Raw genomic sequence first — 11,287 nt, 5'->3', positions numbered from 1 at the left:
ACGGTGGCTGAGTGGATACAGCGCTAACATACGGTCCTAAGGATCGCTGGTTCTATCCCGGGGCTGGTAAGTGAAGGTGGGTGAGTGTCTGTCGGTCTCCTTGTGTTTCAGTGTTGCTTAATAATTACTCTTAGTCCAACTTTAACTCCTGATGACTGACGGTGAACAGAAAGATTTTATTTATATATCAAATGTAAATTATTTTATCTCGGTTCAATAAATCCGACAAAACTCCTCGACTCCGCTAAGCTTCGTCACGTCTGGTCAGTATTTTTATAATATAATTTATTTATCTATAATATTTTCTGATGTGTTTGTAGCAAGTTAATGTTTCGTATATACAAGTTATTAATATTAATTAACTAATCAAGTAATGGTGCATAATAATAACAATGAATAACTAAATAGAACAAAGGAAAATAAATAAATATGAGGATGAATCGTGCGTCTGGCAACAGTGTGGAGGTGGAGGTAGTGATGGTTGCCATGGTAACGCTCTGGCAGGACGCGGGGTCGACGTGTGTACCTGAGAGACACTCAGGTGTGCGCCGTCCTAATTGCTGCCTCTCGGGGAAACACTAAATATAATACATTTTTTCTTACAATTTACCTTCACCTGACAGTTTTCCTTGAGTCTGTACAGTGTACACCTGAACCATCAATGAAACATCAACTATTACCTTCAAATCGTGTTTATATTTAACTTTATGCAGGTAAAGTTTACGGTAAAATATTAATATTGAAAGATTTACCTCCAACATATTTACACACAATTTCAGCATCAGGCGAAATAATAGTGTTATTGTTGTTGTTGTTATTGTTGTTGTTGTTATTGTTGTTGTTGTTGTTGTTGTTGTTGTTGTTGCCTTAATGTAGTTAGGGAATTCAACAGCTGGGTCTTTGAACGTCATGTACGGAGTCTTTCAGTCCTTATAGAACCTAACCTAACCAAACCTCCTGAACCTAACTCAACCAAGAGGATTAGAAACCAATCATTCAGACCTCTCGTGCCCTAAGCCTATAAGCCTGTAGGATTGGACCTTAGTCTTAGTGGCCTCCAGATCTAATGGGCTCCAGTTTTAATGTGCTCCAGTTCTAATGGGTTCCACAGCTAATGGGTTCCACTTCTAATGGGTTCCATTTCTAATGGGTTCCAGATCTAATGGATTCCTCTAATAATTATTTCCAGTTCTATTAGGTTCCAGTATTAATGGGTTCCACTTTTAATGGTGCTCTAAATCATAATAAACCCTGGTCCTAATATTTTCGTTAAGTTAGTGTATTCTCCTGTACAGTGTTGCCAAATTGGTAATGAAAAAAGCTGTAAGAGTCATTAAGAAAAACAAAAATGGCCAATATTACTTAATCAGAAGGACTGCACCGTTCACTATGTAAAGAGTTGCAATATTGGTGACGCTAAATGAGGGGTGTGAAGTGTTCTGTTGCCAAGTTGGTAACGTAAAGAGTTGTAACACACACACACACACACACACACACACACACACACCCTCTCCACACGCCCTCACATAGTCCAGGGCGAAGAGTGACCAGCATTACGACTTCCACAACATAGGTACCAGCTGGTCTCTTCCCCACGCGTCTCTATAGTTGGTGCTAGAGGCTGGGAGAGGCGCTCTACATATTGGCTCAACCTTGTACCACTTTTTTTCTATCCCCCAACATACATACATACATACATACATACATACATACATACATACATACATACATACATACATACATACATACATACATACATACATACATACATACATACTGTCTTCATCAACATCTTAGCCAGGACTCTGTGTAAACTCTGCTCGTTTGGGTGTTTGTGTTTCTAAAATGTTGTTTACTAGTATGAATTTTGTCTTTGTTGTTGTTGCTGTTGTTTAAGTTGTTTATGTTATCTTGGTTATTGTTTTAAAAGTTGCTGTTGTTGTATTTGTTATTAAAGTCTATTATTATTATTGTTTCATTATATTTTTTCTCTCTCTCTCTCTCTCTCTCTCTCTCTCTCTCTCTCTCTCTCTCTCCCTCAGGTGAACGATACATACATCAGCGGGTAAGTGTGGAGGGATGGTGTTGATGGGACGGCTGCTGGGCCAATATTATAATTTTTGGGCTGAGGTGTAGGGGAGAGGCGGAGATGGATGGATAGGGGAGGAGATGGATGGATAGGTGACGAGATGGATGGATAGGGGACGAGATGGATGGATAGGGGAGGAGATGGAAGGATAGGGGAGGAGATATTGGGTAGAGTAGAGTATAGTGGATGGTAGAGGCAGAGAGGGTGGAGGGAGTAGGAAAAGGTGAGGGGAAAAGAATAAGAGAAAGAGTTCGAAAAAGAGAAAGCGTGGGAGAAAGAAAAATAGGGATGAAAAGAGAGAGGGAGAAAGAGAAACAGAGAGAGAGAGAGAGAGAAACAGAGAGAGAGAGAGAGAGAGAGAGAGAGTGTGTGTGTGTGTGTGTATGTGTATGTGTTCAAACGTGGTTTATATTTTTCACTATACTTGGTTTATGTTCTTAATATAATATAAGTTTCATTCTCATAAGTTTTAAAGGTTTACTCTTCGTGTTCTTGAGGACAAACGAAGACTAAAGCTCCCAGGGCTGGATGGATAAATCGAGCGATATAAATATTTATTCAGCAAAATAGTCATATGTTTTTCATTGACTCAACCTGTTTATAGACACTCCAGGTATTCAATGTAAACAGACAATACAGGTATACAAACAATATACCTAAACAGTACAGGTATAACATCTTTATAATAAGCAGAGTCACTGTACCCTGTTAACTTAATAAACTCACTAACACTGACTCCACAGCCTTTAGTTCAGGTCGCCTTAAAGGGGGGCCTCCCACCCTCGTACTGTACCGCTGATGCCACGAGGCAACGAGAATAAATCTGTCATCACTTTGAGATCTGCGTCACTGTTGGGATGGAGATGAACGCCAGACGCTGTTGATTGCTCGTGCTGGTGATGTTTTTAATAACTAGTTCTGGCATAAGTTACATACATCTGTCACTGTTGGGATGGAGATGTACGCCAGACGCTGTTGATTGCTTATGCTGGCGTTGTTTTTAATTCTTAGTCTGGCGTAGGTTCCATACGCCTATCAGTATTGGGATGAAGATGAACGCCAGAATCTGTAGATTGCTCGTGCTGGCGTTGAGATCCTCTAGCCAGTCTTCGTCGTGATGGTGATCCTCCTGGGAGAAAAAACTGAGTTAAATTTTTTTTTATCATATTATTTACTAATGACTCCTGCACTCCTAGCCTGTGAAACAAACTTACACTCAAACGACAAGAGAAAAACACAAGAAAAGAAAAGTTATTTTTTTTTGGGGGGTGGGGCGGCTCCAGGGGTAAATATTCCTGCCTGCATTATGCTCTCCCATTCAGAGACAACAAGACTGACGTGTTTACCTTCTGTGTCTGGCCTCGTTACCATCTGCCAGTCACTCACGTCCTCCCGTCCTGGATCACATACGGCTTAGGGTATGTTTCTGTTTTGGTCGTCTCATATGATATTTTTTTTTCCCGGGTAAATTGTGGTGTTTTCGTCTTGTTTATTATTATTATTATTATAAATCACCGACAAACAGACAATTCAAGAGACACAGTAAACAAATAAACTAGAGAGAGAGAAGGGGAGTAAACACAGAGGGACAAGAGAACAACAGATACACAGAGAGCAGAAAAGAGACAGGAAGATAGAGATATATAGAAGGAAATAGAGAGACAGAAAGAAACAGAGAGAGAGAGAGAAATACAGAGATAGAGAAAGAGAGAGGGAGATAGTCATTGGTATAATTAACTCATCTTCACCAAGCGGCACTTTTACCGAGATCATTTGGTCAAGTTTATGGCCGCCATCTTGAAGACGCCTCGAGAACCTGACCCTTAAGTTAGAACGACATAAAGACGATTCTCCCGTCATTTTAACTGCCTCGACAACTGGGAACTAAACGTCGTAACTTTGATCTTTATGTCGCGATAACTGAAGGATGATATTTCCTTACCACCATCTGCCTCTACAGTGATGTGATGTGTTAGTAACTTTGATCCTTATGGTATTTTGTCTTTAAGCATACAATCCTCTGCCAATTACCTACTTCAACAACGAGACGGAATACCATAACTTCAACCCTTAAATCAGAGGTACGCAAGGACAAAAATCCTTTGTCTCTTACCTTCTACAAAATCTCAATTACCCCTCGTAATTTTAAGCTCTATGTTAACACGTCTTATGGATGACAGTCCCATGCTGGCCACCTGCTCGAGTAGTTAACCAAAGTTAGATGAATTTCAACCTTATAACAAAGTGACTTTAAAACGTTAATAGAAAGTCTTATCTTAGAGTGGGATTTATTTTTAGTCCCGTAGTCTCCACGGTCTTGTTGTTACACTTACATTGTTCCAAAATATGAAGAATGAAAATTAAAATTGAAAAAAGAAATAACAAAAATATTTCCTGGATTACTTACGGATCCACAACACTGATCATCATTAAGGTAATAGTCAAGTTATATTTTATTTACCAATATTTTTTAAGTGGGTCTTATTGTTGTTCTCCTCCTGTACTGTATTGGTCAGTAACGTCGTCGAGGAGTCAAGAAAGATTAAAAACATCTGTGTTGAAACGAGACGTGTGTTCTATGTTGCTACCTGGTCTGGGGGAGAGAGGGGAGAGGGGAGGGGTGAGGGGGAGGGAGTGAGGGGAGGGGTGAGGAGGGGAGGTGGAGGGAGAGAGGAAGTGAGGGGTGAGGGGGAGAGGTGAGGGAGGGAGGAGTGAGGGGTGAGGGAGAGCGAGGTAGGAGGGGTGAGGTAGAGGGAGAGGAGTGAGGGAGAGAGGTGGGGGGAGAAGAGTGAAGAGGGTGAGGTGGGGGGAGAAGAGTGAAGGGGGGAGAGGAGTGAGGGTGCGAGGTGGGGGAGGAGTGAGGTGGGAGAGAGCGAGGTGAGGGGTGGTGAGGTGGGGGGGGGGGATCACTAGCCCACCAACTACCTGGTAAACACACCTGTGTAATGGAACAACTTACCGGACACTTTTTTTTCCGGAATAATTTACCGGACACACTTGTTTAGCGGAATAACGGAATAATGAGGATATCCATAGCCTCTCTCACACCCACTTTTCTTGCTTCCTCTCTCACTGCCTCCCTCTTAATATTTCCTCTCTTTCTACCTCCCTTCCCCTCACAACTCCCCTTTCTCCTTAAAATACTCTAAAACCTTCGCGTTTCTCGAGTGACTCAAATGACTCGGTAGGTAATTCGGTAACATTATTTAACAAGTGTACAGTATTACCTTAAGACTCACGATAATAGATTCATGGTCTCTACCTGGAAATAATACTGAACTTTGTTGAATATTTTTAATAAGAGTTGTTTAGTTTTTGTTTAGTTTTTGTTTAGTTTTTGTTTAGTTTTTACTCATATTTTTGTTTAGTTTTTGTTTATGTTTTGTGTGTTTTTGTTTGTGTTTTTATTTGCATTGAATTATTAATTTAATATTTACTCATGATATTGTATGGAAATATTGTATGTGTCTTTTTTAAGTATAAGGTTGAAAATGAAGAACTTGCCGGTATTTTCAAGCAATGTTTATGTAAGAAGTGGGCGGTTAGGCATTTTTGGTGGGAAGATACGATAGTGGCTGACTTCATTTTGTTTACATACAGGAGTGGGCGGGAGGCACTTTTGGCGAGAAGGTATAGGATAGTTCAGGAATTTATCTCTTGAAACAAAAATAAAAGTAAGAGATGTTGTAAAGCGAGGCAGTTAACTTTTATATGTATACACAATTTCTTTTTATTAAATTCCAGAAAGACAAAATTTTAGATAACGACCAAAAGCAAAAACAAAATGAAAACCGAAAAACAAAATATTCGAGGCAGACTCTTGGCAAATGTCGTTTGTTTACTTAACGACTTGGTACACGAACAAGGTCTATAATGAAGCCGTAAGTTTTTAACAGCAACAAAGACAAAAAAACAAAAAACACACCAAGCCACTATGTTCTAGTTAATAGGTAAACGTTCTTAAACCGAATACAGATTAAAAGAACAAGAACCGTGAGCTATAAAAGTCCCAGGGTTGGTACGTTAAATCTGCCGTCTGTTTACTTAAGGCTTTCGTACTCCGGGGCGGGGAAGCAGAACCAGTAGGAGAGTCTATATAAACACTGCTGCGCCATCTGCTTGATATTCCCAGCTGCAGCAGTTTAGTGAGGGCTGCAACAGTGCATTCTCGGGCTGCAACACTGAATAAAATGAATTCAAAAGAAGAGAGAGAATACAAGGAGAATGGTCATACTATTCTTGCGCTCGAGTTGTATACTGAGAAATCATTTTAGTAAACGAAAGAAGAAGTCTGGATATATTTACACATTACAAACGCAGGTATATACACATTTACAAGAACAGGAATATATACTAAATAAGCCACGTAGCATATACACACACATGCGTATATACTCATTTGTGTACATAAAGTAAATTAGTCAGAATATACTCACACACACACACACACACACACACACACATCATACATATATATATATATATATATATATATATTCTCGGTATTTTCCTTTCTTTCTATTATTTCCAGGAGGTGATTAAGTTTTTATGGTGTTTTCCTGAACCTACCGCTACCATGACCCATATACTGAATTATGGTAGAGTTATTATTATTATTATTATTATTGAATGGTTCTAGTGCTAATATTATGATCATCACCATCATCACCATCATCACCATCACCATCATGGGCAGAGTAAGACTAGCGTATAACTAGTGTCTTTATTCAATAGTAAATTTATACATGAAACTGCTAGTTATAAAAGTCACTAGCTGTAGTAGGACTATGACCCTTGTAGCAGTAGAACACAGAGCTTAAAATCCTCCTTAGGTATCATATATCATAGCACTATATTGCCACTATCACCCAAGTGGTATAAATTTCGCCTCTGTTTCGTAAATGTCCTGTACCCTCGGTCAACATAATGTTATACAAGATATAACACAAATTGTAATATAAAAAGATTATCAACCTTATGTGTATATACCATAAAGGTCAGTATCTCTTGCCCTTCAATTATGCAAATATCCAGTATAACATTGTCTTGCTTCACACAACTGACAAATAGATTTTTTTTTCCATTGTGTTTCTGTGAGCTCAATACGTATCTTCTTGACTTACTGACTTGACTGACTGGCTGTATATATATGTGTGCGGGAGATTTTTTTTTTAATATTCTCGTTTCTTTATATGCGCTGCCGGACGTATGATCCAGACAACCTAACCTAACCTAACCTTCTCTTGCACCATATAAAACCATTAACTTACCTCATACCTCCAACATCTTCTAAGAGTCTCCGTGTAGTAGATCAGCTGACGACAATAAACTCCATAACAAAACAAAAGAAAAAATATAGATGACTGAATCTGTTTACAGTACCTAGAGACAACGTGTATAAAGTTATTTATTTTTTAAAGCCTTTGATGTGGTTTACCTGACTTGTTGTTGTTATTGTTTTAAATCACTGGTAAATTGACTTAGAGATTTATTGATTTGATTAAAGTTGCATCGTTTAATATTTGACCTAAAGCCTCACGTTATCCTGTTGTTATAGTGAACGGGTATAGTGTGAGCTGTGAACGGGCATAGTGTGAGCTGTAAGGACCAAGGTCAGCTTAGTGGTGTGAGTGACAAGAGACCCACTCGGCTCTGACTCGTCTTAGTTAACTCGTGGTGTTCGGGGCAATATTCTCTCTCTCTCTCTAAGGCCTTTGGTGTTCATTACACCAAAGTGTGGGTTAGTTATCTCCTCTCCTTGTATTTATATATATATATTTTGTATATACAAAACTCATACCCACAATAACAAAAATCTTCACAGTTTACTATATTATAAGCCCAGGAAATGGGGTTGGCAGAGTGGATACAGCACTCGCCTGCTTTTACTTAAGGCTGGTTCGCGCCCAGGACACCCTCAGTTCACCCAGCTGTAAACGGGTGCCTAACTTTACAATTGGGAAAGTGAGAGTGGTCTGCAGTGGCTCCTTGTGTACTGAACCAAGGCCCATAATGCACTGTGCTGTATCCACCCTGCCCCTAATGAGCCGTCTGGCTGGTAACCCACTTTAATATTCTTTCGACCAGAATATTGACCATAAGTCAACATTAAAGTGGGGTAATGTACAAGCGTCATCAGGGTTGGCAGCCTATAGTATTATATTATAAATAACTTAAATATATAAACCTCACATGTTTACACTAATCATTATGTTCAGGGAAGCTTTCAACCTCAGACATGTGGGCGGGGCAAACCTGTGACGTCATAAGTAGATGAGCCAATCTGCCGGCGCCTAAAAGACTGCTGTATGACGTCATAGTAGGGTGGTGGAAAGACATGTCTGTGACGTCATAAATTCGGTTGACCATTTTGCTGGCACCTAAAGCTACCTTATGACGCCATAGTCAGATGATGGGTGGGGTATATCTGTGACGTCGTAAAGTAGGAGGGCCAATCTGTTGGCACCTAAGAGAATACTTTACGACGTCATAGCTGGATGATGGGCGGGGCATATCTGTGATGTTTTCTTTTCTGTTTTATGACGTCAGAGTAGGATAGTGGGAGGGACAAGCTGGTTACGTCACACATCAGACGAGGCGTTGAAGATAGAAGGAAATAATCTAACACCGCAGACATAACACATAACACCTGACAGAGACACACTAGACGTGAGCATTACTATGACGTCGGCAGCTGACAGTAACAAGTATGTTGATTGTCTTCATCTCAGAACAACTGTCAACCATAAACCTTCATCCTTTACGACTTGGTTTAGTGAGCTGACAGACAGACAGACAGACAGACATACACAGATCTTGATATATATGAAAATCAATTCGATTCAGTCCTTAAGGAATTATCACTTGAGTAGTTTAAAGTTGGCACGATATATGTGTGTGTGTGTGTGTGTGTGTGTGTGTGTGTGTGTGTGTGTGTGTGTGTGTGTGTGTGTGTGTGTGTTATCTAGCCAGTTAACACTACACATTGCTGCCAAATTGAAACAGAAGAAGAGTGAAGGCAGAGGAGAAGAGAGAGAGAGAGAGAGAATTGCTCTAAATTTACATAAGAAACATCGCTCCATCTAACCATATGTAAAGAAAAAAATCGTAAGTGTAAAATAAAATATACATGAGCTTAATTCATTCTCTTGAAACTCCTTATTCACTTTTATTCTTATCGATGTCTTAACTAAATTTATGTATAACTTTTACATTCTATAAAAAAAATCTTTGACAATTTTCATTAGTTTTATCAAGTAAATGAATGAATGTGAACTATTTTTCTTATTTTCGAAGTGTTTATACATTTCTATTCATCTGGATGTGTAGATAAATAAATATGATATTTTTTACATTCTATCAAAAACCTATCTTCATTTTCATTCATCTTGGTATGTAAATAAATGAATAACAACTCGATTCATTCATTAAAAAAAAGGAAATTTGTGATTTGTTTTTTCGTCTTTGATGCTGTTGTCATGACGACGGGCGAGTCAGGACGGAGAACCCAACATAACGGCAACATAACCTCATAGGAACACATAATGTCGTCTGCCTGTATTATGTTGTTACTGAACCATGTAGGCTGTCCCGCCCCTTGTGTGTGTGTGTGCGTGTGTGTGTGTGTTTTCTTGTATATACATGTCTCTGTCTTTAGATCTCTTTATATACATATGCATATTAACATTATATACATATACATATACATATACATATAATCAACGACTACACCAACCAGGACTCGAACCCTGGGGTCCGAGTCCTTTGGGAGGTCGTTGATTATATGTTCAAGTCCGCCTGTTATATGGACTAAAATGAAATACATAGACATATGAATGACAAGAGTTACATAACCTTGAAATAGTTCAAACATCTACCGTACATTACAGTGACTTGAATTCACAGTTTGTGCAAAGGACCTGCTATTAGCGACTCCAACACGGAGAGTGAGACAGTGAGAAGTGAGAGGGAGAGGGGCCAGGGGGGTGAGAGTGAGACACTACAGTGAGAGGGAGAGGGGCCAGGGGTGGGGAGGAGACACTACAGTGAGAGGAGAGGGGCCAGGGGGTGAGAGTGAGACACTACAGTGAGAGGGAGAGGGAGACACTACAGTGAGAAGTGAGAGGGAGAGGGGCCAGGGGGTGGGGAGAGGAGACACTACAGTGAGAAGTGAGAGAGGGAGAGAGGCCAGGGGGTGGAGGAGACACTACAGTGAGAAGTGGAGAGGGAGAGAGGCCAGGGGGTCAGGTGGGCCCCAGTACCATATGGTGCTGAGAGGTTCATATCCTGCTAGACCCCAACTCAAATGGGATCATGATGGGCCAACCTAACCTAACCTACGAGGATTGGGACCCGTTACGGCAAACTTAAATTGGGATCCATTGACACGGGCCTGTTAAAAGTGGGGCCAAAGAGACTGAAGAACTATCTAGACTTGGAGGGGCCTATTAGGACTGAAGGGGCGTGATGAGACTAGGGGGACCTATGGACACCCCCCCACCAATTACAACATGAGGGGCGAGGAGGGAGTGAGAGAGGGAGGAGGAGAGAGGGAAGGAGTGAAAGAAAATTGGCCAACGGTGAGAGATTTCGGTGAGGACAGACATAGTGAGGGCAATTGGGTGATAGTGAGGACCTCTGATGGAAGCCATGTTGATGCTCCCCACAGAGATGGGGGGGTGGTATGGTGAGGAGGGGAGGAGTGAGAGGTATGGTGAGGAGGAGGAGACAGGAGAGGGCAGGAGGAGGGAGGAGCGGGAGAGGTATGGTGAGGAGGGGAGGAGCGGGGAGAGGTATGGTGAGGAGGGGAGGAGCGGAGGTATGGTGAGGAGGGGAGGAGGGGGAGAGGTATGGTGAGGTGGGGAGGAGACAGGAGAGGTTGGTGATGGAGAGGGGGGCAGACAAAGAGAAGAGGGGACGGATGAAGAGGAGAGGAGGGCAGAATATGAGGGTTAAGGAAGTGTCTGAAGAGAAGGAAGAAGGCAGATGATTTAAAGGTCGGATGATCCAGACTTCGGATAAAAGGTAATAATCAGTGGTTAAAGGCGAGAGATCATGGTTAAGGCCGGGGACTACAGAGACTATCCTCTTGGTATGAAGGTCCTTGTGGCTATACATGAGAGAGTGAGAGAGAGAGTCGGAGAAAGAGAGTCAGAGAGAGAGTCAGAGAAAGAGAGTGAGAGAGAGACTCAGAGAGAG

The 11,287-nt window shown here is 41.0% G+C and overlaps 1 protein-coding gene across 1 annotated transcript in view; it reads right to left on the bottom strand.

The window, feature by feature from the left end:
• Positions 1-2,631: 2,631 nt before the first annotated feature.
• LOC121871605 (glutamate-gated chloride channel-like) overlaps positions 2,632-11,287 on the bottom strand; it is a 73,165-nt gene continuing 64,509 nt past the window's right edge. Inside the window, exon 14 of the mRNA XM_042374017.1 lies at positions 2,632-3,218. The gene's annotated coding sequence lies outside the window, so the exon portion shown is untranslated. The remainder of the gene's footprint in view (positions 3,219-11,287) is intronic.

The sequence above is a fragment of the Homarus americanus genome, unplaced genomic scaffold, assembly GCF_018991925.1.
Source record: "Homarus americanus isolate GMGI-L3 unplaced genomic scaffold, GMGI_Hamer_2.0 scaffold59436, whole genome shotgun sequence".
NCBI classification, from domain to species: domain Eukaryota; kingdom Metazoa; phylum Arthropoda; class Malacostraca; order Decapoda; family Nephropidae; genus Homarus; species Homarus americanus.
This window is presented reverse-complemented; position numbering and strand designations above follow the sequence as displayed.